This window comes from Papaver somniferum, chromosome 3 (assembly GCF_003573695.1).
Source record: "Papaver somniferum cultivar HN1 chromosome 3, ASM357369v1, whole genome shotgun sequence".
Taxonomy (NCBI): domain Eukaryota; kingdom Viridiplantae; phylum Streptophyta; class Magnoliopsida; order Ranunculales; family Papaveraceae; genus Papaver; species Papaver somniferum.
In genome coordinates this window covers 202267252-202292799 of record NC_039360.1, presented here as the reverse complement: position 1 = coordinate 202292799, position 25548 = coordinate 202267252, and positions in this window count along the sequence as shown.

Here is a 25548-nt window from a genome sequence, read left to right as displayed (position 1 = left end):
GCATGCCATGCCAGCCACATCTCCGCGCCAAAGGCATGCCAACCACGCCATCCGCACCACCGTGCCAATGGCATGCCATGACAGCCACATCTCCGCGCCAAAGGTATACCAACCATGCTAGCCGCACCACCGTTCCAATGGCATGCCATGCCAGCCACATCTCCGCGCCAAAGGCATGCCAACCATGCCAGCCCCACCACTGTGCCAATGGCATGCCATGCCAGCCACATCTCCGCGCCAAAGGCATCCCAACCATGCCACCCGAACCATAGTGCCAATGGCATGCCATGCCAGCCACACCTCCGCACCAAATCCATGCCGGACATGCCTCCATGTCGCTGGCTGTCAAACGAAGGGTTGCAACAATCAACGACCATCCTTCCTTCTGAGATGCAAATCTCAGCCGTCCAAGTTCGCCACCAAATGCTTGGAAACTTTTGGCCCAATTCCAAGCCCTAATTTTGACCGCGCCTAAACTATGCCAAAACCCTAATTTTGGCCGCACCTAAAACTATGCCAAAATCCTAGCTTGGTCGCGCCTAAACCATGCCAAAGCCACGCCGGGCATGCCTCCATGCCGCTGTCTGGCAAACATAGGGTTGCAACAATCAACGACTACCCTTCCCTCTGAGATGCAAATCTCAGCCGTACAATCTTGCCACAAATGACTTGTGGAAATCGCTTGGCTATGGTGCCAACTCTTGGCCACGGTGCCAAAACCCTAATTTGGCCACGGTGCCAAAGCCCTAATTTGGCCACGCTAAAGCCATGTCGTCCATGCCTCCATGCCGCTGGCTTCCAAACAGAAGGTTGCAATAATCAACGACTATCCTTCCTTCTGAGATGCAAATCTCAGCCGTACAAGATCGCCACTAAACCAAACGACTTGCGGCAACCTTTGGCAACGCTGCAACTCTTTGGCCACGGCGCACACTTAGCTATTCCAATTCTATGGTCACGACACCAAACCCTAATTAGCCACGCCACTGGCTACCAACGGAAGGTAGCCACAATCAATGGCTAACCTTCCTCTCAAGATGCAAAATCTCGACCGCCGAAGGTCACCACCGAACCGGCAAGCCTCCCAAGCTCAACTTTCCAAACAGTAGCAACATACTACACAAAACACTAGAGACATCAAAACATGTCACAAACTGGGGGATGCTCATCAGGGTATTGGTATGGCGGTTTACAGCGTGCATCGTTACAAGAAAGTGTCATAAGAGTGAAGCGGTTAGCAAATACAAGAAGTAATGGTGAAATGTTTCCTTCATTATGGAAACATCAATTCCAGGCGTTACCCGTTACCGCTTTCTTCCATTTACTTAACCGTTTCCACTTCTTACGAGACCAGGGTACGTTTCGTTCCGACTTGTATAAATAGGTCTCACCTATTTCCACCAAAGGAAAAGTTTTGGTCAGGAGAATACAACACTCATAAATCACTTGTTAGCTTTCCCATCTGTTAGCTTTCTACTTTCTGATACCAGTCGTCAAACAACTACTCTTCCCGAATCAACTATTTTGGTCTCAACAATCTCTTCGCTTCCCTCCCTAGACCAACCTTTCTCCTTCACTTTGTGACCGAAGCAAGTCTGGAACGACCATTTCTTGGTTTAGGCTGTATTTGTACAGATTGATCTCTCGAATCAAAGTACTCCCTTGCAGTACATTGTTTAGGGTTTAGACTCGTTTCTCACCCACACACTCGAAATTACCAAAATCAGCAGAAACTGTTTTCACCTCAAACAATTGGCGACCATAGTGGGAGATTAATCAATCGGTCACAATATCAATTCCCGATTTCGGATTCCATCTTTTCAACCCAGATATCGAGATGATGGAAGCAGACTAGCCGCCGCCTCGGTTATCATACGACTCTGGAACGACTGGGTACTTAGGAATGATTGGGGACTTTTCACAGTCATGGCACTGTCGCCCACAAAAACTCAGATTTACATCCGGGAGATCCATTTTGTTGGGAAACTCTAAAAAGAAAGTAAGTCTCGTCAGACGAGTTGCATGTTCTACTACCTAGAATTTTCACATAGATAGTAGAAACCGACAGCCATGCTATCCCCATGTTTCATCCTATACTTTCTACTGAAAACACAACATTCACAACTCCATGACTCTCCTGGGGTATTTATGCCACATATAGTCATAACCAAAAACAACATTATTCTAAAAAAACAAAAAACAATTCATTCCAAAAGAATAATCCAAAACCCTTATAGGAGACGATTATCTATCAATTCAAATCGAACCATGAACCAGGCGCTTTGTTCGCCTTTCGAAAGAAAAAGAAGCCTAAATAAAGAAGTTCAGAAGACAGGAGTACATTCAAGTAAAACCATCTAGTAATGACTTGCTCTTCTTGGAGAAAGCCTCCTTCGTGCTTTCGAGAGCCACCCGTTTCAGCTTCATCTCCATGGACAACCTTTTGATCTCCGCCTACTGATGTGCGACCTCATCCGCGGAAGGGCCTTCAGCCCGTGGTCTGTAACTTTTCGATATTTAGAGAAACCTTCAAAAAACCAGGGAACGTTGAACCCATGGTCTACGCACACATCACGATGGAACTTCCAGCTTGAGTCCACGTCCTTAAAAACGGTATGTCCAGTCACTTTGCACATATCGTCAATCGAAGATAAAGCTTCCTCCACACGATTGACCAGCGCAAACCGACTAGTAACCTTTTTGGTTGTGGCGATGTGTCCATACCTTTCCCATATCTTGGTATATAACGTCTCTTATTTGGATGGCACGCTGAAGCCGCCGATCAACACATGATCTAGATAAGGAACTAAGTATGAAGGATCAAAAACGACGCCCGCAACCGAACCGGCAACTGGCAAGGGATTCCTAACTAAAATGGCGCCAGCGGTCGCTGGAGCACTCTCCGCTACTTGAGCGGCAACAACATCTTAATCTTGATCGACCTCCATTTCCGGATCGCCAGGGGCAGCTGCCACGGTTAGAGACAAATCTGTATCGCCACGATTTTCCGCCTCGGGGACATCTTCAGGAGCGGGTTCTCCCTGCGATATCGTGGTTTAGACTTTTTTCAAAAAAGAGAGAGAGAGAAAGGAAGAAGAAGGACGCGTGGAAGACTCACTGATTCACTTTCAGACTGACTAGAATAAGACTCAGCGCTGCTGTTGGAAGAGCTATTTTCATCATCACTAGATTCCGAGATTTCCTCCTTTCCGAGCTCTTCTTCACCGCAAAAAGTCTCGGCATTGTCACCCTCTTCCGCGAGAGCCGCCGTTCTTTGAGGCTCAGTATTACCACCCTCTGTTGCAAGAGCCGCCGTTTTCTGACTACGTGCAAGCTGGGCAAAGGCGTTCACGCCCTGGTTAAGGAATAAGGAAAGATTTTCAATAACTAAAGAACTGCGCAATCCGACTGAGTGGTAAAGAAAAAGAATACATACCCGAATGTTGGAAGAACTGAAAGTCACAAGGGCCGTTGAATCTGATCGAAAACCACCCGTGCGATCTTTCGACCTTCGCTCCTTCTTTTAGGGACTGTCCGTGTCCGTATTAGGAGATTTCCGTTTGGTCGAGGAAGGATCCCTTAACAATGGATGTCTTGCTAAAGTTGCAGCAGAAGGCTTACCACAGGTATATCTTCACTACGTCATTCACGAATCCATGAATGGGAAGGAACTCGTCCTGCCATAATATGTTATACTTAGAAGTTGTTGTCGGATTTCGTGCCGAGAACAAGAAGGGAAGACTTATACCCTGCGCAAGAGAACTAGCATCAAGAGCAGCTGACAACAAGTTTTCTGGAACAGCCGACTGACGAGAGAGCGGGACCCCTTGGTCAAATCCCATATGTCGAATCGCCCTGTCAATATTGTAAGAGACTGCTTGACAAGATCCTTGAAAGAAAGACGGTACATAACCAGGCGTGCAACTTCACATGAACACAACCTCCCCAATGCTCGTATTCTTTTCAGAAAGCAAAAATGTATTCAGAACAAAGGAAAAAGTTTCTATTTGAACTATGGAGCCATGCACCGGAGCACATGGACGAAAGTTGATTGTGTAGGAGTTGTCAAGGAAGTCAACTAGGTTCGAGCCAGATCTTGGGCGCCTGTTCACCCAGCGAAATATCCTAGAACCACCCCAAGATTCGGGAAGTAAAGCCAGCGGTTTAGGGGCACACTTCTCGAAATGCTCACACAACCACACTTGAAGAAAAGCAACATGGATGTATGAGTCCACTTTCATGTAGCCGTTTGAAGCACTCATGTCCGCAACCAGATGATCCAAATGTGTATGCAGAGAACCGAGAAACAAGCCTCTAATGGGGAGAACAACACCTTTCGCTAATTGGATGGCAAACTTAATAAAACCCTGTCTTATTTCCTTCTTACCAGAGCCGTCGTCAAAAATGTCCCTGGATAACCAAAGAACCAAGAATACCGTGACATGAAGCGTACCATTCTTTTGATCTGGCTCCGACTCATCTGGGAACCATTGAGACACCCACCAGCTGTAGAAACACCTCGTCTCGTTTTCCTTCCGAACAAAGCCTTTTGACTTCGCAACGAGAGCAGCGTGCATTTTTTCTTCATATTCAGACAAGGTGATATCAAGATTCCCTGTTATGGGAAGGTTCAGCAAGACATCCACACTTTCCTAAGAGACAGTCATTTCACCCCAGCTGCATATGACCGTGTGAGTGTCTGGACATCATCGGGAGATTAAAGCAACTAAGCTCGGGATATCTTTCCTGATTTGAAGCGCCGCGGAAGCTGTGACAACAATGACTTGCGTTTTCATCAAATTTTCTTTTACGCAATCCTGACTTATCATGAATTGCATCCACTTGTCGAAAGAACGCAACGGACTTTGACAGATTCTGAAGTCAATAGAAGAAGCAGGATACTTTTGCCTCTGAAGGAAAAATCTTATTACACAACATGGTCGAACCGACTGGGTGTCTCCTTCACCCTCTGAACCGATCAGAAAGAAGGGCACAAACTTAGGATGATTTCTCCTAGTTGTGGCAGACTTCTGAAAAATTCATCATCCATGTTTAGCTTAGAGCTGCCAATATTTTTCAAATCCGCGGCAGGGATTTTCTCAGGTGACATCCTAACGAAACCTTCTAAAGCTGCTTATGTTTTCAACTACAACAAAAAAAGGGGTACGAAGAGAAGTTACTACAAAGTGCATGAAAACTATTTTATCAACAACGGAGAATCCATTTTAGACGCGGAGCAATTTGTTTTAAGTTGCAAGCCATAACGCTCATAACCGAAGAAATGGGGACTGGCAAACCCTAAGTTTCCTCGGAAAACATGCCCCTTGCCAAAGTCGTACCTTGCAGCGGAAAGTACGCACCCGGCCAAGAAAGTGCGCCCCACCACGGAAGCTATGCACACAGTCACCCCAAGGAAAAGGAGGAAACCCTAAAAACTAGGTTTTTGTGGGAAAGGAATTGGTGGCAGTCACCTGCCCGTGCATGCCTATTTTGCATAATAATTGAGGTGGCTAACATTACTGCGGTGTTCATGCTGAAATATTTCTACAAGTTCATGGAAGATACACCGATGTCTAGGGTTTGCGCCAATACAAAAAAAAATTGAAAGAGAAACGCTGGAATACATACCTGGAATATGCTTGCCCTCCTTGTTGCTACCACTCTACCGTTAGTGCAAGGACGTGAGAACAAAGATACGAGATAAAAAGAAGATCATACCCTTTTATAGGCGTGACATTTTTGGAATTTGAATAAGGAAAGGATTTCCTATTTGAGCTATCTATGAAAAAGGCAATTGGGCCCGCGAGAACAAGCTTCACGGTGCCAACAATCCACGCCACGCCAATCCAGCGCCGTGCCAAGCCAACGCCGCACCATGCCAGCGCCCACACCTTGTCGTGCCAGCACCCACGCCACACCAAGCCAGCGTCCAAGCCCATGCCAACGCTCATTCCATGCCAAGCCCATGCCAACGTTCACGCTATGCCAAGCCCAAGCAAGTGCCCACACCAAGTTTACGCTAACAACCCCGTTCCAAGCCAATACTACGCTGGCGGCTCAATTCCGAGCCAATACAATTCCTGTGGCTCCATTCCAAGCCACACAATACCTGCGGCTCCCATTCCAAGCCGACTAACGCCAGCGGCTCCGTTTTAAGCCACACCATGCCAACGGCTTGCCAAGCCAAGCCAGCAACACCAACCACTCTACGGCCTAGCTAGCAGCACCACGAGCAAAATCTACGCAAAGCCACCAACACAGGAATCACGAATTCTCCTTACCTCTCTAAAAGGTTAGACATATCTTCCTAACCATCTTTTCATGACTTGCCATTTTATTTTTTTCTTGTATGTCACCATCTTATGGTTACCTCGCAACAATAACCCTGTTCCGAGCTAAGTAGGAGACTTATTGTTGATGGTGGTTTTTAGTTTAGGGTTAAAATCGTAAAACCTTAGTCAAACGGTGATGTCATACTTGAGTAATAATGTCGCCACTAGCACATTTATTAAACCATTCAACATGTCTGCGTAAAATTATCGGGGTACCTTCTTTTTATGTAAATGCCATGCTGATATGTTTTTCAATGATGTTGTAGTAATAAGTTCGTTGAGACTTGTGAAAGCAAAATATTTTAGACTTATAAAACTTAAAAATAGAAAACTTATTGCAAAATTGATTTCAAGATATTAAAAGTACCAAGACACTAGATTCCACTATTACACATGAATGAACGATACCAAATATGTTTCAAAACTCTAACTATCATTTAAGTCCTTTATTTCTTAATTCACACATAATCAAACATATTCCCAAATATTAATTGTATTCCCTAAGAATAGACTATCAATCAATTAAACAAAGTATAATCTATCAAATTGAATCACAAGTAATTAAGAAAATCATGTGAACATTTAGAACTCTGCAAAAGCGGTGATTGAATGAATTATAAATTTTAAATTAGAGAAAATAAAATTGTTACCAATCATTCATGCATAGATAGCCTCATCCATTTCCTTGGTTGCACAAGAATTAGCTCATCATCATGGAAACACGCTCAAAATTCATTTTTATTGCTCAAAGGGTGTTTACAAAGATGAAATGAGAGAAACAATGATAAAACAATGATTTTATTTTCTCTCCAAAAAACCCTCTCCAAATGTGCTCTCTAGCTCTCTATTTATACACACAAATACACATCACTCAAATATATTCTTCCATAACTCCAAAATCTTCTTCTTTTTAACTAAAAATATCTTCAGGAATTTTTCCTTCTCTTTATGATATATATATATATTTATTAAACCCATATATTCTTTAATTCGCAGAATAAAATCCAAGATAAAATCTTCTAAGGATATCTTTCTTGTTTAATACAAGATAACTTCCTTTTTCTTCAAAACTTCATATATGCTTGTAAGGCAAGAAGATATTCTTATCTTAAAGATAATAAATCCTTTACCGTTGAAACCAAATTTCCCTCAATTTTTCTTTTCAAATCAAAGAAGAAGATGGAGCCCCCTTAACCAGTAATGGGGTGCGACGAGCAGTTGGCTCCCTGGGGTGCCCCTTATCCAATCTGAGAGTCCGCATAGCAAATATCCTCTGGGGGGTGTTCCGCATAATTTTTCGAGCCGATTTTTCCAAAAATGTTTATTGGCCAAAAATACCTACGCACACATAAAACACCGTAATTAGTACAAAAATCGAGCACTAACAATATAGACACTGAGGACAATTCAGACACAAAAATGTGTCTATCAAATACCCCCAAACTTATTATTTGCTAGTCCTCGAGCAAAACTAATTTAGAAAAATAAAAATGACTACACTTAGCACGTGCAGCAAGTCGTTAAACCGCTAGGTGGCTCTAGCGGCGGACGGTTTACCAGAGATATACCCACAAAACCTTTACTCCAGACCCTAGCTATCTACGCAGAACCTTGGAAGGCACTAATGAATCTCCTTGGTTGGCATACAAACATTGACTATAAGAGGAAGTACCCTGATGCGAAATTCCAATTGCTGTAAACGAGTTTGCACTCAAGCATACTAAAATTCATATATAAGTGACAGAGCTCTACTCAGATAGTTTTTGTACATCATAACCGGAGTCAACCAATCACATGGAAAGATTAATAAGATGGATGTAGAGAAAAATGATGGTTTAAAGTGAACGGTGTTTCCCATATCTGTCTGAAGGCCTCTGCCAAGATGAACCTATCCTAATGGACTGAGATACCGGTCTGACTAATATCAACACAACTGGCATATACAAGGGGACCAGTGGTCGATAAACCTAACTCTAGGTCAACACAACTGGCATATACAAGGGCACCAGTGGTCGACTTTATTAATTTTATTCCGGTTGGTATGATGTCTGGTCTCAAACTTTTTTTTTTAGGTATCTCAATCACCTTATTTCACCCTAGCAATGGTAACAACTTGAGTCGTGTGCCCCACCAAATCACTTAAGAAATAAAAACAGAAAGGATTAGGATTCAACGAGTTATGGCGAAACTACCATGTTTTGTTTTTAATTCTAACACCTGAGCTCTGTGCTTTTATGAATAGACTCTTTAGATGTTTCCATCTAATCAGATTGGTTCCTCAACTCCTGCAACCAAGATGTTCCCATCCATTTAGATTGGTTAGTGCCAACCTTAATAAGCATAAATTTCTAGGCTCTGGAGTTTATTTATTGCAACTAAAAGCTAACAAAAAGTTTCTTCCCCACCCCCAAACTTAAATCTAACATTGTCCTCAATGTTTCTAATGAAAGAGAAATACCAAAAAGTAAGGTAACACGAGGAATCAGTAAAGAGAGAAGTCGGTAAGATAGTACCTGGGTGAAAAGAGAAATCAAAAACTAATATACAACATACAATCGCCTCGATGGTTAATCAAGGGTAAACATGGTCCTCCAGAGGGACCTCCTCAACATCACCTGTAGGAAAGGGCTCTAAAAAGGGTTTCAATCTCTGACCGTTAACCTTCGAAGAACTACTACCATCTGGTGTCTCGATATCAACAGCTCCATGAGGAAAGATAGTGCGAACAATAAAAGGACCCGTCCACCGAGAACGTAACTTCCCGGGGAAAAGATGCAAGCGGGTATCATACAGAAGAACTTTTTGACCTGGAGAAAATGACTTTCTTAAAATATTCTTGTCATGCACAGGTTTCATTTTGTTCTTATACTCCTTCGCACTATCGTAAGTATCTATACGAATCTCTTCCGACTCATGAGCTGGAGTTTCCTATGGGCTCCTGCCTTTTCAAATGAAATATTTAGCTGCTTAACAGCCCAATAAGCTTTATGTTCTAACTCAACAGGTAAATGACATGCCTTTCCATACACAATCCGATAAGGCGACATTTCAATGGGGGTCTTAAACGCAGTACGGTAAGCCCATAAGGCATCGGTAAGCCTAGACGACCAGTCTTTCCGATTAGGATTAACTGTTTTCTCTAATATACGTTTTATCTCCCTATTGGAAACCTCTACCTGACCACTAGTCTGTGGATGATATGGGGTAGCTACTTTATGTGTAATACCGTATTTCTTCATCAAAAGCCTAAAAGGTCCATTACAAAAGTGCGACCCTCCATCACTAATTATAGCTCGCGGTGTACCAAAACGTGCAAGTATATTATTTTTCAAGAACTCAATCACAACCCTATGGTCATTGGTTTTACACGCAACCGCCTCAACCCACCTAGAGACATAGTCTACAACGAAAATGATGTATAAGTTACCAAAATAGTTAGGAAATGGACCCATAAAGTCAATACCCCACACATCAAAGACCTCAACAACTAAAATAGGGTTCGATGGCATCATGTTCCAACGGGAAATGGTTCCTAATTTCTGGAAACGTTCACAAGTAACACAATAACTGTGGGAGTCTTTAAACAACGAAGGCCAATAGAATCCACATTGCAATATTTTAGCAGCAGTCTTCTTAGCACTAAAGTGACCCCCACAAGCATGATCATGACAAAAGGAAATAATACTGGACTGGTCATTCTCAGGTATACATCTCCTAATAATCTGGTCTGGACAATACTTAAACAAATAAGGATCATACCAAAAGAAGTGCTTCACCTCGGCGAAAAACCTAGAACGATCTTGTTTACCCCAATGTTGGGGCATTCGACCAGTAACAAGATAATTCACTATATTCGCATACCAAGGTGCTTGGGTAACAAAGAACAGTTGTTCATCAGGAAAACTATCCCTAACAGGAGGAGAATTATTAAGGGTATCCACAACAAGCCTAGACAAGTGGTCTGCTACTACATTTTCTGCACCTTTTTATCTTTAATGTCTAAGGAAAATTCCTACAACAATAGGATCCATCTAATCAATATAGGTTTAGTATCCTTCTTGGAAAGAAGGTACTTCAAAGCAGCATGATCAGTAAATATTATGACCTTAGAACCTAAGAGGTATGATCTAAACTTGTATAAGGCAAACACAGTAGCTAATAGTTCCTTCTCCGTAGTGGTATAGTTCAACTGGGCATCATTCATAGTTTTGCTAGCATAGTAAATCACATGAAGTAACTTATTTTCTCGCTGACCTAGCACAACACCAATAGCATAATCTGAAGCATCACACATGATCTCAAAGGGTAGGTTCCAGTTGGGTGCCTGGACTATGGGGGCGGTAGTGAGTAAATTCTTAAGCTTTTCAAAATCCTCTAAACTAGCATCATCAAAGAAAAACTTAACGTCTTTTGCAAGCAAATTGCAAAGAGGTCTAGAAATCAAGCTAAAATCCTTAATGAATCGACGATAAAAACCTTCATGTCCTAAGAATGACCTAATATTTCTTACGGTTTTTGGGACCTGTAAAGTTTTAATAGGGTCAACTCTGGCTCTGTCTACCTTTATACCCTTCGAATATACGATATGCTCTAGAACAATTCCTGAACGAACAATGAAGTGACATTTCTGCTAATTAAGCACTAAATTCTTATCTTTACACCTAGTCAAAACTAATGACAAATGATGCAAGCACTCATCGAAAGACAAACCAAACACTGAAAAATCATCCATAAAAACCTCTAAGAACCGTTCTACCATGTCATCACATATGCTCATCATACAACGCTGAAAGGTCGCAAGAGCACTACATAGACCGAAAGGTATGCGTCTATACGCAAAGGTACCAAAGGGACAGGTAAAAGTGGTTTTCTCTTGTTTTTATGGGGCAATAACAACCTGATTATAACCGCAGTATCCATATAAAAAGCAATAATGGCTACGTCCATCTAATCTCTCTAGCATTTGGTCGATGAAGGGAAGGGGAAAGTGGTCCTTCCTAGTGACCTTGTTCAGTTTCCTATAGTCAATACAGACACGCCAACCCGTGGTCACCCGGGTTGGAATTAACTCATTGTTATCATTCTAGACTACAGTAATACCGGATTTCTTGGGAACAACCTGAACGGGGCTGACCCACTTAATGTCTGAAATGGAGTAGATAATGCCTGCATCTAACAGCTTAAGAACCTCGGTTCGAACTACTTTTTTCATATTAGGGTTCAGTCGAAGTTGCATCTCCCTGGAAGGTTTGGTGTCACTCTCTAAATAGATATGATGCATACAATCAGTAGGACTTATACCCTTAATGTCTTCTATGGTCCACTCTAAAGCTTCCTTGTTGTTTTGAAGGACGGTTACTAGCCTACTTTCCTGATCACTATCCAAGTCGGATGCTACAATCATAGGTAAAGTCTTAGACGGGCCTAAAAACACATATTTCAGGGTATCTAGCAATGGTTTTAGGTCCAACTTAGGAGGCTCTTCTAACAAAGGAACTAGGGTAGACTTAGAAACTGGTAGTGGTTCGAACTTAGGTTTCCATCGATTATTAGTGTCTAACAAAGGGGTTGAGTCTAACAAAGCATTCACCTCATTAATCACATTATCATAATCAAAATCAATCCCAAAGTGAGCTAGGCATTTCTCTAATGGATCTTCTAACAAAGTGTTTAGTAATGACTCCTCGACTAATGTTCCTATCATGTTCACCTCTTCTATGTTCGAGTCATATAATTCAGAGGGTAGCTTACTAATATTAAAAATGTTCAGCTCAATAGTCATATTACCAAAATACAAATTCATAATACCGTTTCGACAGTTGATGATCGCATTGGATGTAGCTAAAAACGGGCGACCTAAAATCACTGGTATCTGGTTCTCTGGGTCAGGGAAAGGTTGGGTATCTAGGATAACAAAATCCACTGGATAAATAAACTTGTCGAACTCAATAAGAACGACCTCGATCACACTACGAGGAATTTTAACGGACCTAACAGCTAACTTAAATGTCATCTGGGTAGGTTTCATCTCACCAGGTTCTAGCTTAAGGTACACATGGTATGGCAGTAAGTTCACATTGGCTCCTAAGTCAAGCAAAGCTTTCTTGACACCGTGTTTACCTATTGTGCAAGAAATAGTAGGGGACCCTGGGTCTTTATACTTAGGAGTAGTGGTATTCTTAATAATAGAACTCACATGACTAGCTAGGAAGGCTTTCTTCTGGACACTAAGTTTTCGCTTTCGCGTATACATATCCTTAAGAAACTTGGCATAAGCGGGAATCTGCGTAATCGCATCTAACAATGGGAGGTTGATAGTAACCTGCTTAAAAACCTCCAATATATCATTAGAGTTAAACTCCCTCTTAGTTGGAACTAGCAGCTGTGGGAATGAGGCTCTAGGAACAAAGCCGGGCTCAGCATGACCCTCATTGATCTCTTTGGGGACTCTATCAGTCTGCTCATTTTCTGGCTCAGAAGGGTGAACTACAGCATGTTCACTATCAGGCATGGAAACCTTATTTTCAACCTTCTTTCCACTCCTAAGGGTTTTTATAGAATTCACATGATTGTACGATTTCTCTCCTTTAGGGTTAAGATTAGTTTGACTAGGGAACCTTCCATCTTCTCTTTCACTAAGAAACTTAGCTATTTGGCCGACTTGAAGTTCTAAGGTAGCAAGAGACTGGGTATTATTCTTAAAATTCTGCCTGGTTTCTTCTTGAAAACCACAGTGGTTCTCTGATAACATCTCATGGTTCTTTGCTAACATGGTAAGGGTTTCTTCTAAAGTGGAGATCCTTTTCTCGTTCTGAAACTGGGGTTGACCTGAAGAGTTCTTAGCATAACCAAAACCTGGGGGAGGCTGAGAATTACTAGACTGTCCTTGATTCTGACCCTTAGACCAAGAAAAATTAGGATGGTTTCTCCAACCAGGGTTGTAAGTCTCTGAGTATGGGTCAAACTTTTGATGGTTCTCAAACCTAGCATTGTTATAGACAACATGGGCTTGCTCTTCACTAACCTGACCTTCCCAAAACGAGTTATTGGGTTGTACTCCACAACTAGATACTTGAGAAGCTCTAAACCTATCATCGGGTTCAACAAGATAACTATGTTTAAGATGATTCAATTCCAAAGCTTCTAACCTTCTAGACAAAGTAGAAAACTTAGCATCAGACCCGAAGCTTGTATCTACCACATTGGTGCTGCTTCTATTAACCAAGAGTCTTTTGGGGGTTCAACACAAGACTCCCACTGTTGGGATTTTTCAGCGACAGCTCCTAAGAAGGTAAAAGCATCATCAGCACTTTTACTAGTGAACTCACCAGCGCACATAGAGTCAAACATGGCTTTGATTGAATAGTCTAAACCATCATAAATAATTTCTACGAGTTTCATCTTATCAAATCCATGGTGAGGACACTGGGATAGGAGATCATTGAATCTCTCTAAGAACCTATAAAGAGACTCTCCCTCTTGTTGCACACTAGCACTAATTTTCTGCCTAACAGATGCATTTTTATGCTTAAGGTAGAATTTCATATAGAAAGCAGCAATAAGTTCCTGCCATGTTTCAATGGATTCAGATGGTAGGTTGTTCAGCCAGGTCTTGGCTTTATCTCTCAAGGAAAAGGGAAACATCTTAAGTTTCAAGACTTCATCAGTAAGGTCTTTTATTCTAATTGTCCCAAAAATTTCCTCAAAGTCCCTAATATGAAAATAAGGGTTCTCATCGTCTTTCTCTAAGAATATAGGGATCATCTGAAGAATACAAGGTTTTATCTCGAAATTAGCCGTAGTGGCTGGAAATTTAATGCACGAAGCTCGGGTGGACATAGTTGGGAACATGTAATCTTTCAAAGTTGCCATCGCTGGCACAACTGAAGTACTAGGGGTATTTTCCTCACGAAGAGACAGATTCTCAAAACTGAAGTTTCCAAAAACAGGGCTCTCAAAAGAAGAGTCTTCAATCTCCCCGCCTTCACAAGAAGAACTAATAGGTTTATCACTAATCAAATGACCTAGAGTGTTTCTTTTCCAAGCCCGCTCTTTAATAACCTTTGGCATACACTAGAAAAACAAAAGAAAAAGAAAGAAATCCTAAAAGGAAGGGAAGTTGTATGCAAACACAAACAAGGCTGACTCCACCAAAGCAAACCTAAAGATTTCTAGCAAACAAAAAGCATGATGGCTCCACTTAGATTGTTTCTAGACCATCTTCTAATCCTTCGAAAGGGAATTCGTTACAGTTTAAACAAACCCCTCTGGAATCAATCCGATTTTGATTAAGTTGAATCGAGACGAGGGAATCTCAATGGAGCTTTGATACCCAAGGCCTCACCGGATTTACAAGGAGGCGTACTCAACTCACAGAAACCATCATGAACTTTGAAGCATGCTTAAAAGAGTAACCAATATTTTTCGAATGACTTTCCTATTAAGCTCGTTACCTATAGGTCTCGTTCTAGTCAAATTTTAGGCTTAGGTTCGCGTTTGGTTTCGTTTTCCTAAGGCGGGCAAGAAGGGAAAGGTGATGAAATCCGAATCCTTATCTTGTATGGCTAGTCCTTGCCCTTTACTAGGAAATTAAAGCAGCCGTTTTCAAATCCTCAGCATATATGCAAACGAAGGAATACAGTAACTCGCTGACAGAAGATTCGCGAGTGTTTCAACAAACTTACCTCCCGTACCAGACGGGGGATGAACCGCTGAAGTCGACTCGGGCCATGACTCCTATGTCATGTACGAACCCGAGGGGCCGAGGAGATATCGTAATCGCCGTCCTTCTCTGCAAACAGTTTATATTTAAACTACCCTTCCGTAGGGTTTAAAAAAAAAAGTCCCAAATTCCACAGTCCAAAGTCCAAAAATAAAGTGCAAAAGAAAAAAATAATCTAAAAGAAACTCTACAAAAAAAAAAATTGTCTCTCTCTCTCTCTGTTTTTTTTTAATTAATTTTTATTCTCCTTTTCTTTCGCTCCTTTCGCTTTGCTTTTACTCCAAATCTTTAAGTATTCACCGAAAGCTTTGGCAAATTTTCTTTTCGCTCCAAATTCCAAAATCTGTAAGCAAAAGACAAAAACCCAGAAACGTAAAGAAGAACAAATAAAATAAAAATGAAAAACAAATAAAAACCTAGAAAAAAAACCCTAAAAACTCTAGCCTAAAGACAAGTCCGCGTCGGCGGCGCCAAAAATTGATATGTTTTTCAATGATGTTGTAGTAATAAGTTCGTTGAGACTTGTGAAAGCAAAAGATTTTAGACTTATAAAACTTAAAAATAGAAAACTTATTGCAAAATTGATTTCAAGATATTAAAAGTAACCAAGACACTAGATTCCACTATTACACATGAATGAACGATACCAAATATGTTTCAAAACTCTAACTATCATTTAAGTCCTTTACTTCTTAATTCACACATAATCAAACATATTCCCAAATATTAATTGTATTCCCTAAGAATAGACTATCAATCAATTAAACAAAGTATAATCTATCAAATTGAATCACAAGTAATTAAGAAAATCATGTGAACATTTAGAACTCCGCAAAAGCGGTGATTGAATGAACTATAAATATTAAATTAGAGAAAATAAAATTGTTACCAATCATTCATGCATAGATAGCTTCATCCCATGCCTTGGTTGCGCGAGAATTAGATCATCATCATGGAAACACGCTCAAAATTCATTTTATTGCTCAAAGGGTGTTTACAAAGATGAAATGGGAGAAACAATGATTTTCTTTTCTCTCCCAAAAACCCTCTCCAAATGTGCTCTCTAGATCTCTATTTATACACACAAATACACATCACTCAAATATATTCTTCCATAACTCCAAAATCTTCTTCTTTTTAATTAAAAATATCTTCAGGAATTTTTCCTTCTCTTTATTATGTATATATCTTTATTAAACCCATATCTTCTTTAATTCGAGAAATAAAATCCAAGATAAAATCTTTTAAGGATAACTTCCTTTTTCTTCAAAACTTCATATATGTTTGTAAGGCAAGAAGATATTCTTATCTTAAAGATAATAAATCCTTTACCGTTGAAACCAAATTTCCCGTCAATTTTTCTTTTCAAATCAAGGAAGAAGATGGAGCCCCCTTAACCAGTAATGGGGTGCGATGAGCAGTTGGCTCCCTGGGGTGCCCCTTATCCAATCTGAGAGTCCGCATAACAAATATCCTCCGGGGGTGTTCCGCATAATTTTTCGAGCCGATTTTTCCAAAAATGTTTATTGGCCAAAAATACCTACGCACACATAAAACACCATAATTAGTACAAAAATCGAGCACTAACAATAGAGACACTGAGGACAATTCAGACACAAAAATGTGTCTATCACATGCTCCAGGGCAGAGCCCTCGGTACTGACTGGCATCATCTCTACACATGCGAGCCACACATGCTAGCCAAACGTGCCAATGGCATGCCATGCCAGCCACATCTTCGCGCCAAAGGCATGCCAGCCGCACCACCGTGCCAATGGCATGCCATGCCAGCCACATCTCGGCACCAAAGGCATGCCAACCATGCCAGACGCACCACTGTGCCAATGGCATGCCATGCCAGCCATATCTCCGCGCCAAAGGCATACCAACCATGCCAGCCGCACCACCGTGCCAATGGCATTCCATGCCAGCCACATCTTCGCGCCAAAGGCATGCCAACCATGCCAGCCCCACCACCGTGCCAATGGCATGCCATGCCAGCCACATCTCCGCGCTAAATGCATTCCAACCACGCGAGCCGCACCACCGTGCCAATGGCATGCCATGCCAGCCATATCTCCGCACCAAAGGCATGCAAACCATGCCAGCCGCACCACCGTGCCAATGACATGCCACGCCAGCCACATCCCCGCGCCAAAAGCATGCCAACCATGCCAGCCGCACCATAGTGCCAATGGAATGCCATTCCAGACACACATCCGCACCAAAGCCATATCGGCCATGCCTCCATGCCGCTGGCTGCCAAACGAAGGGTTGAAACAATCAACGACCATCCTTCCTTCTGAGATGCCAATCTCAACCGTCCAAGTTCGCTACCAAACGCGTGGCAAATTTTGGACCAATGCCAAGCCCTAATTTTGGCCGCGCCTAAACTATGCCTAAACCCTAATTTTGGCCGCGCCTAAAACTATGCCAAAATCCTAGCTTGGCCGCGCCTAAACCATGCCAAAGACATGCCGGCCATGCCTCCATGCCATTGGCTGCCAAACGTAGGGTTTCAACAATCAACGGCAACCCTTCCTTCAGAGATGCAAATCTCAACCGTCCAAGTTTGCCACCAAACGCGTGACAACTTTTGGCCCAATGCCAAGCCCTAATTTTGGCCGCGCCTAAACTATGTCAAAACCCTAATTTTGGCCGCCCCTAAAACTATGCCAAAATCCTAGCATGGCCGCGCCCAAACCATGCCAAAGCCATGTCGGCCATGCCTCAATGCCGCTGGCTTCCAAACGAAGGTTTGCAACAATCAACAGCCACCCTTCCTTCTGAGATGCAAATCTCAGCCGTCCAAGTTCGCCACCAAACGCGTGGCAACTTTTGGCCCAAAACCCTAGTTTTGGCCACGCCTAAACTATGCCAAAACCCTAATTTTGTACGCGCCTAAAACCATGCCAAAATCCTAGCTTGTCCGCGCCTAAACCATGCCAAAGCCACGCCGGCCATGCCTCCATGTCGCTGGCTGCCAAACGAAAGGTTGCAACAATCAACGACCACCCTTCCTTCTGCGATGCAAATCTCAACCGTCCAAGTTCGCCACCAAAAGCGTGGCAACTTTTGTCCTAATGCCAAGCCCTAATTTTGGTCGTGCCTAAACTATGCCAAAACCCTAATTTTGGCCGTGCCTAAAACTGTGCCAAAATCCTAGCTTGGCCGTGCCTAAACCATGCCAAAGCCACGCCGGCTATGCCTCCATGCTGTTGGCTGCCAAGCGGAGGGATGCAATAATCAACGGCTACCATTCCCTCTAAGATGCAAATCTCAGCCGTACAAACTTGCCACCAAACGACTTGTGGCAATCTCTTGGCTACGGTGCCAACTCTTGGCCACGGTGCAAAACCCTTAATTTGGCCACGGTGCCAAATCCCTAATTTGGACACGGTGCCAAATCCCTAATTTGGCCACGCCAAAGCTATGCCGGCCATGCCTCCATGCCGCTGGCTGCCAAATGGAAGGTTGCAACAATCAACGGCTATCCTTCCTTTTGAGATGCAAAACTCAGCCGTACAAGCTCACCACTAAACCAAACGACTTGTGGCAACCTTTGGCTACGCTGCTAACTCTTTGGCCACGGCGCACACATAGCTATGCCAATTCTATGGTCACGGCACCAAACCTTAATTAGCCACGCCAAGAGCATGCGGAAGCCACGTCAGCACCATGGCCACGCCACTGGATACCAACGAAAGTTAGCCACAATCAACGGCTAACCTTCCTCTCAAGATGCAAAATCTCGACCGTCGAAGGTCACCACCAAGCCGGCAAGCCTCACAAGCTCAACTTTCCAAACAATAGCAACATGCTACATAAAACACTCGAGACGTCAAAACATGTCACAAACTGGGGGATGCTCATCAGGGTATTGGTATGGCGGTTTACAGCGTGCGTCGTACACTACGCCCGTTACAAGTAAGTTTCATAAGAGTGAGGCGGTTAGTAAATACAAGAAGTAATGGTGAAACGTTTCCTTCATTATGGAAACATCAATTTCAGGCGTTACCCGTTACCGCTTTCTTCCATTTACTCAACCGTTTCCACTTCTTACGAGACCAGGGTACGTTTCGTTGCGATTTGTATAAATAGGTATCGCCTATTTCCACCAAAGAACAAGTTTTGGTCAGGAGAATACAACACTCATAAATTACTTGTTAGCTTTCCTATCTGTTAGCTTTCCCCTTTCTGATACCAGTCGTCAAACAACTACTCTTCCCGAATCAACTATTCTGGTCTCAACACTCTCTTCGCTTCCCTCCCTAGACCAACCCTTCTCCTTCACTTTGTAACCGAAGCAAGTATGGAACGGCCATTTCTTGGTTTAGGCTGGATTTGTACAGATTGATCTCTCGAATCAAAGTACTCCCTTGCAGTACATTGTTTAGGGTTTAGACTCGTTTCTCACCCACACTCTCGAAATTACCAAAATCAGCAGAAACTGTTTTTATCCTCAAACACCTTGCAACCATTCTGCGTCGTTTTCTTCCTTAACCAAAGTCTTGACGTCATCAACATCATAATTACAATCCTTTGCAAGCTCAATTGGGTGTTCCACAATATGGATCAAATTGGTTTCATTCTCAACACACTCCTTTTTGTTGCAAGGCACATACTCCACTGTGGATTCAAGTCTCACCATAAGGAACTTTTTTAGAACACTCATTGCATCATTCTCAAGCTCTACCTTTTGAATAGGTTCTTGATTGTTATAAAGATCAATGCTCGAGTAAGCTACACTAGTATCATCATATTCCTTTTCATCTTCACCTTGATCGCAAAAAAGACTCCATTGTACACTCCTCGGGGATGTCACCATAAATTGGTTCAAGCGATGTATTTTCATAGTCATTGTCACTATCATAGTTAACATAATATTGGATACCACTTCCCAAAGATTGGTCTTTCGCAGAATTTTTCATGTCCTATTTGTATTCTTCAATGCCTTGTCTTAAATTGGAAACACCTTTTTGAAGCTCTTGGAGTGATCCATCCAAATTTTGAAAATAGTGTTCCATTTGTAAAGCTCGTTCGACAAGGAAAAAGTAGAATCACTTACTTCATTATTGCTAGGCCAATTATCTTCCCTTTGAATGGGTTAATGATCATAATTACGATTAGAAATTGGGCCAAACATACTATTAGCATATTCGATCGATGAAACTGGCTCCATGTTTGGTTGTCTACAAACTGACTCCATGCTAACCATAAATTGTTGCATCTCATCTACCAAACTCGAAGAAATATGAATAGGAGTACAACTAGTCTCCCCTCCTTGTGGTTGCTCACATACATACCTACCATAAGAAGGTTGATATGTATGAGAATAACTCAAAGGGCACGTAGAATATTGACCATAACCAAAGGATTGGTTTTGATTGTATTCCCCGCAAGGGTGATAGTTGTCATGATTTTGTTGAGGTTGATAACCGTATCCATTGATCCAATATGCTCCTCCGTCCATAGAAATTGGTACCTGAAACAAGATTCTCAAAACCAGGTTAAAACCAGAAAACAAGAAAACCTAAAAAACAAAAAAACAAAAAAAACAAAAAAAACAAAAAAAACAAAAAAAAAAACCAAAAACAAATGACAACCGCTGCCTCCCAGGCAGCGGCGCCAAAATTTGATCATTGTCGTAGGCGTCAAAAATAATTACACTCTCTTACTACTCAAAATATATAATGAAGCAAGGGCAAGAAAGGATCGTCCCACAGAGAGGACTAAGTTATCAATATGTTTCGGTTTCCTATATAGAACAAGGGGGGATTTCTGGTTTATGTATCTAAAACAAATATAAAAGAAAATAAAGAAAAGTAAACAAATAAATTCAAAGATGTGAAAGCATTGGTTAAGGATTTCATTTTCATTCACAAACATGTTCTTGTCTTAATAATTAGAATTGATATTTAATATCTCATTATCAAAAGCCCTAAAATACCTTGTCGAAAGAATATCCCGCTAATTTCCTAATTTCATCAACAAACACATTAAAAGATGCGAATATGAATTCTACCAAAAGAATAACCTAACGCCTTGCGCTAATCTAGTTCAATTCCCATGGAGCATTAAGATTCATGAAACAAGGCTAATAAATGCAATCGAAATACATTGCGCAAACAATTTAACAAAGGCCACGATTCACATATGATTACAAGGATGTATCACTACAAGCTATAACCATATTTAAGCTACTTGTGTTCAAGGATTATCGCTCGATGATTAACCCTAAACTAGCAATAGATGTGATTACAAGTTCTACCAATTTGCAACTTGACAAAACAAACAATCAAATCATGTTATAATACGTCAATCATATAACTATATTTCTAGAGAATCATGAACGATAATTATGAGACAAAACTAATTCATTAAACCCAAAATCATGTTATGTGAAATCCAACTATTCCATAACCAATAATAAAATTAAGGACTCATGCTCAAGGAGTTCATAACAAAAAGAAAGAGAAAAGGTTTCATGTTTCTAAACCCTAGAACAAAGTAGAAGCCAAGATAAAGATAATCCCCATGGAATAGAATATGAGACCCTTATATACTTTCTTTCATTCTATGATTCCTGAACCTAAGCCGCATCTAGACACATGCTAACTATTTGCTCGACTGAAGCTGGTCCAAAAATAATTAAAACAAGCCCATAGTTCAAGAGCCCATCAGCCTTAACAAACCATCAGGTACTTGTCATTTTTGTGAAACTGACAAGCTATTCATTTTATCACTGAGTTATGTAGCCTCCATTGTATCCACAGATCAACCAAGCCATTTCATCTGCGCCACCTTCTTCTCCCTATAACTTCTGCGGCGAACACAATCTTCATAAACTCGAGCCAAGAACACCATCAGTGCCTGCAATTATCTCATCTCTTCCCTGTTGGTCTGTAAGCCATTCCACCACTGCACCATATAAGTTCCATTGCCGCTGCCATCTCATCACCAGCAGCAACTTCAACCTCTAAGCACCAACTGACAAGCCATACATACCACTGCCTTGCCAGTGTGAACCCTCCTTGCTTCTAAGTCAATTCTTGGCCATTGTCTACCAACGCCACATACCCAGCCATCAATTCTTCCATCTCAGGCACTCACCAGCCTTCTAAATTCAAGAAATTCCAGTTCACCATTTCCTTGAGTTTTTCACTGCAACATCAACTGCAACAACTATATCTTAACATACATTTATATTCTTCATTCTCGTTCATTCGTTTACCAGGCCTAGGCTTCACTTCATGCGTACGAACCATGGAAGCAACACCATTCTGCTCATACCAAATCTATCCCTTCACAGCTGCAGACTTGAATCGTTTCCCTTCTCATTCTCAGCTCACTACCACAATCTTATTTTCTGCACTTCCCTGCCAGTTTCAGTCACCAGCTCTTAATATCCTCCACTACGACAGCAGCTCAAATTTCTCCATCGATCTTCAATCTTCTTTATGGCAATCATACACAGCAACAACAGTTGAACCCATCTATTATTCTTCATGAATCGAAAGCAAACCTCCATTTCAGCAACAACGGATGTTGTTCATCTTCTTCATTCCAAGAACCCATTACAACTCCATCCACTGAATCATTTTAACCCGTCTTCAAATCTCGGTTCAAACTCAAATCTGAGTTGAACCCATCTTATAATTCGTCCCAGATTCAACCCATAATCTCTGAATCACCATCTCCATCAAACTCTAACTTCAGAAACCGGTTCTTTCTTGATTTCCTCTAATAATCATCATCACCAGACTCATGAGATCTCATCTTTCTTAGCTTCGAATCAGCAACAACAACAAAGTTGATCCACCAACAGCATCGCCTCCATTTTCTCTTGTTTTCAGGTGAGATGTATTAATGAAAGAGGAAAGAAAAACTTGAGTTGTCTGAGAAACAGCTCGGCCTAATTGAGTCTAACAGTACGGATTGGATATTGGCACCCGTTTAGATGAATACGGGAAGCCACATGCGAATATCCCAGCTTTGTAACACTGTTGTGTACATGCATTTGCTCTTTTCGTCCCGCCTAGGATGATTTCTTCTTCTTTTTCTCTAAATGACTCCATTGCACCTAATAACTCAAAAGTAACATAAGATACATAATTTACAAGAAAAGTAGCCAAGAAAGCATAAACAGTAGATATAAATATAGGTGTTTTACAACAGCTATCACTGATCCATTGAGAGGCCATAAACAACACCTTCTCGACCTTTACACGTCATCTTCCAGGCATGAAGATGCAAGCATTGACAGCACAGCCACATACGAAGCTGAAGAAAAACCTTCTCCCAAGCACGAAACACATTCAAATCACTAGAAATTAAATCTCAACATTTGTTCTTGTTGTCATCAGATGAAAATGTCTGTCATGTAAATGTCGCAAGAGAGAACCTTTTGCATACCCCCTTCCATTCACACCATCCTGGCATCCATCGTAACTTTTAAATGTACAGTGATAAAATCGGTCATGTGGTGCAGCATCTTCTGCAGAGGAAAGTGGAGATGACCTAATCGTCAAACTCAATGACTCTACATTCTGAGAAGAAGTAGATGGAAGTTGCAGGTTACAAGATGAAGACTTGGTTGATCTCGGCATGTCTTCTTCACAGCTTGAAACATTAAAACCCTAAAATAAAGTATAAACCCTAAAACGAAAAAAATTGGAAAACAACGAGAAACAAAACAAAGGAAACTCAAAAACGATTGTAAAAAGCAAAGGAAGAAAAAAGGATCAGAATCCATGAAGAATCTGGAGAATGAAACTGACTTTCAATCGTCAGAGAAATTTCCAGAGGTGGAGTCATGCAGAAAAGAATTAACACAGACACCAGAAGTTTTGTTAACGAGGACACTACAATTGCAGAAAAACCCCAAGACCTAGTCCATATTGAACACCAAATTGTATTAAGCCGCTACAGACACTAGCTTACTACCAATTAACTTCGGACTGGAATGTAGTTGATACCGAATTAAACCTTCCCAGCAATTCAGTTACACTCGCGTTCCTTACGCCTCTTGAATCCCAACAGGACTCCGTGCAATTGATTCCCTTAGCTGACGCTACACCAATTAAGAGTTGCTTCAACTCAATTGAAGACTTTAAACCAATCTGCCTCCCACAGATTAAGCCTATATGTGATTTCCTTTACAATCAAAAATATTTTGATCAAGGTGATTGGAAATCGATAACAATAGACAAAGTCTAGCTATCCTCAAAATCCGGACTTACGCAACCCGAAGTGAAGTCTAGATTATTATTCACCTCACAAATATAAAACTTGTGGAATCAACAAAGTCTGGGACGAAGAGAAATTTGATGATTACTATATATCTTGTTAAAGTGAGCAGCTCAACAATCGAACAAGATCTGGATACTCGAGCTATCAAGATAACAATAGCTGGACCTGGCTTCACGAATACCAGTGAAGTATTTGTAGTCGCTGAAACCCTAAAAAGGTTTTAGGAAGAGGACGACTCCGGTTACAACTAGGACACACCAAAAAAAGTAGTGTTGGGGTTCAAAAATCCTAGTCGCTCGAAGTTACCCTTTTATAGACATTCAAAGCGTAGGTTACTTTAGGTTTATGCTAAGATAGCTTTGGAACCAAGCAATCAATATCCACTGTTAGATGAATCTTTGAATCTGATTTACATAAACAAGATATACACTCTGGTTAGTTAAAACCATAACCGAACCGCGTATAAAGAATATGTTCAAGGTGGTTATCCGAAACTAGCCGATTTGAAGTTATAAGCTTAATATCATTTTCATGAACACTTAAGACTTTAACCTTGAGTCACGATTGTGATTAAACACAATTATATAGTGTTTTTATAGATATGATCAAATGCTAATTATCTTACAAAAATAACTTTGTTGCATTTGAAAATAATCGAAATGGTTAGTAGATATACAAAGTACATATACCATAGTCGTTTGTGAGTCAGGTCAGTCAGAATACGTGTACCGGTTTGTATTCAATCAAGCGCAAACAAGTTCTGGAGTTCACAGAACTATTTAGGTATGCGTATCAGTATGTGTACATTAAGACTCTGACCGATTCCGAAGTCCACAGAACTATTTTGGTATTGAAAATACGAGGGTACCCAAATATACCTCAATCTAAAACTTTTTCACCTATAAGTCCTTTGTTTGAAAGTGATTGTCTATGGACTGAGTCGAGAGTGATCGTCTATAGATACGAGACCGAGACAATACGACGAAAAGATAACTTGTGTGATTGACTATGGATACAAGATCGAGACAATACAACAACGAAGTATGTTTACTTGATAATAGGTTCGGACTTAACCAAACACAATAGGATTGCTATCAAGTAAATAGGAATTAAAGTTTGTGTATTTTACTTCTAATTATAATAAAAACAATTATAATTGCGGAAATAGAAAATTAAAAGACACATTAATATTTTGTTAACGAGGTAACCGCAAATGCAGAAAACCCTCGGGACCTTGTCCGT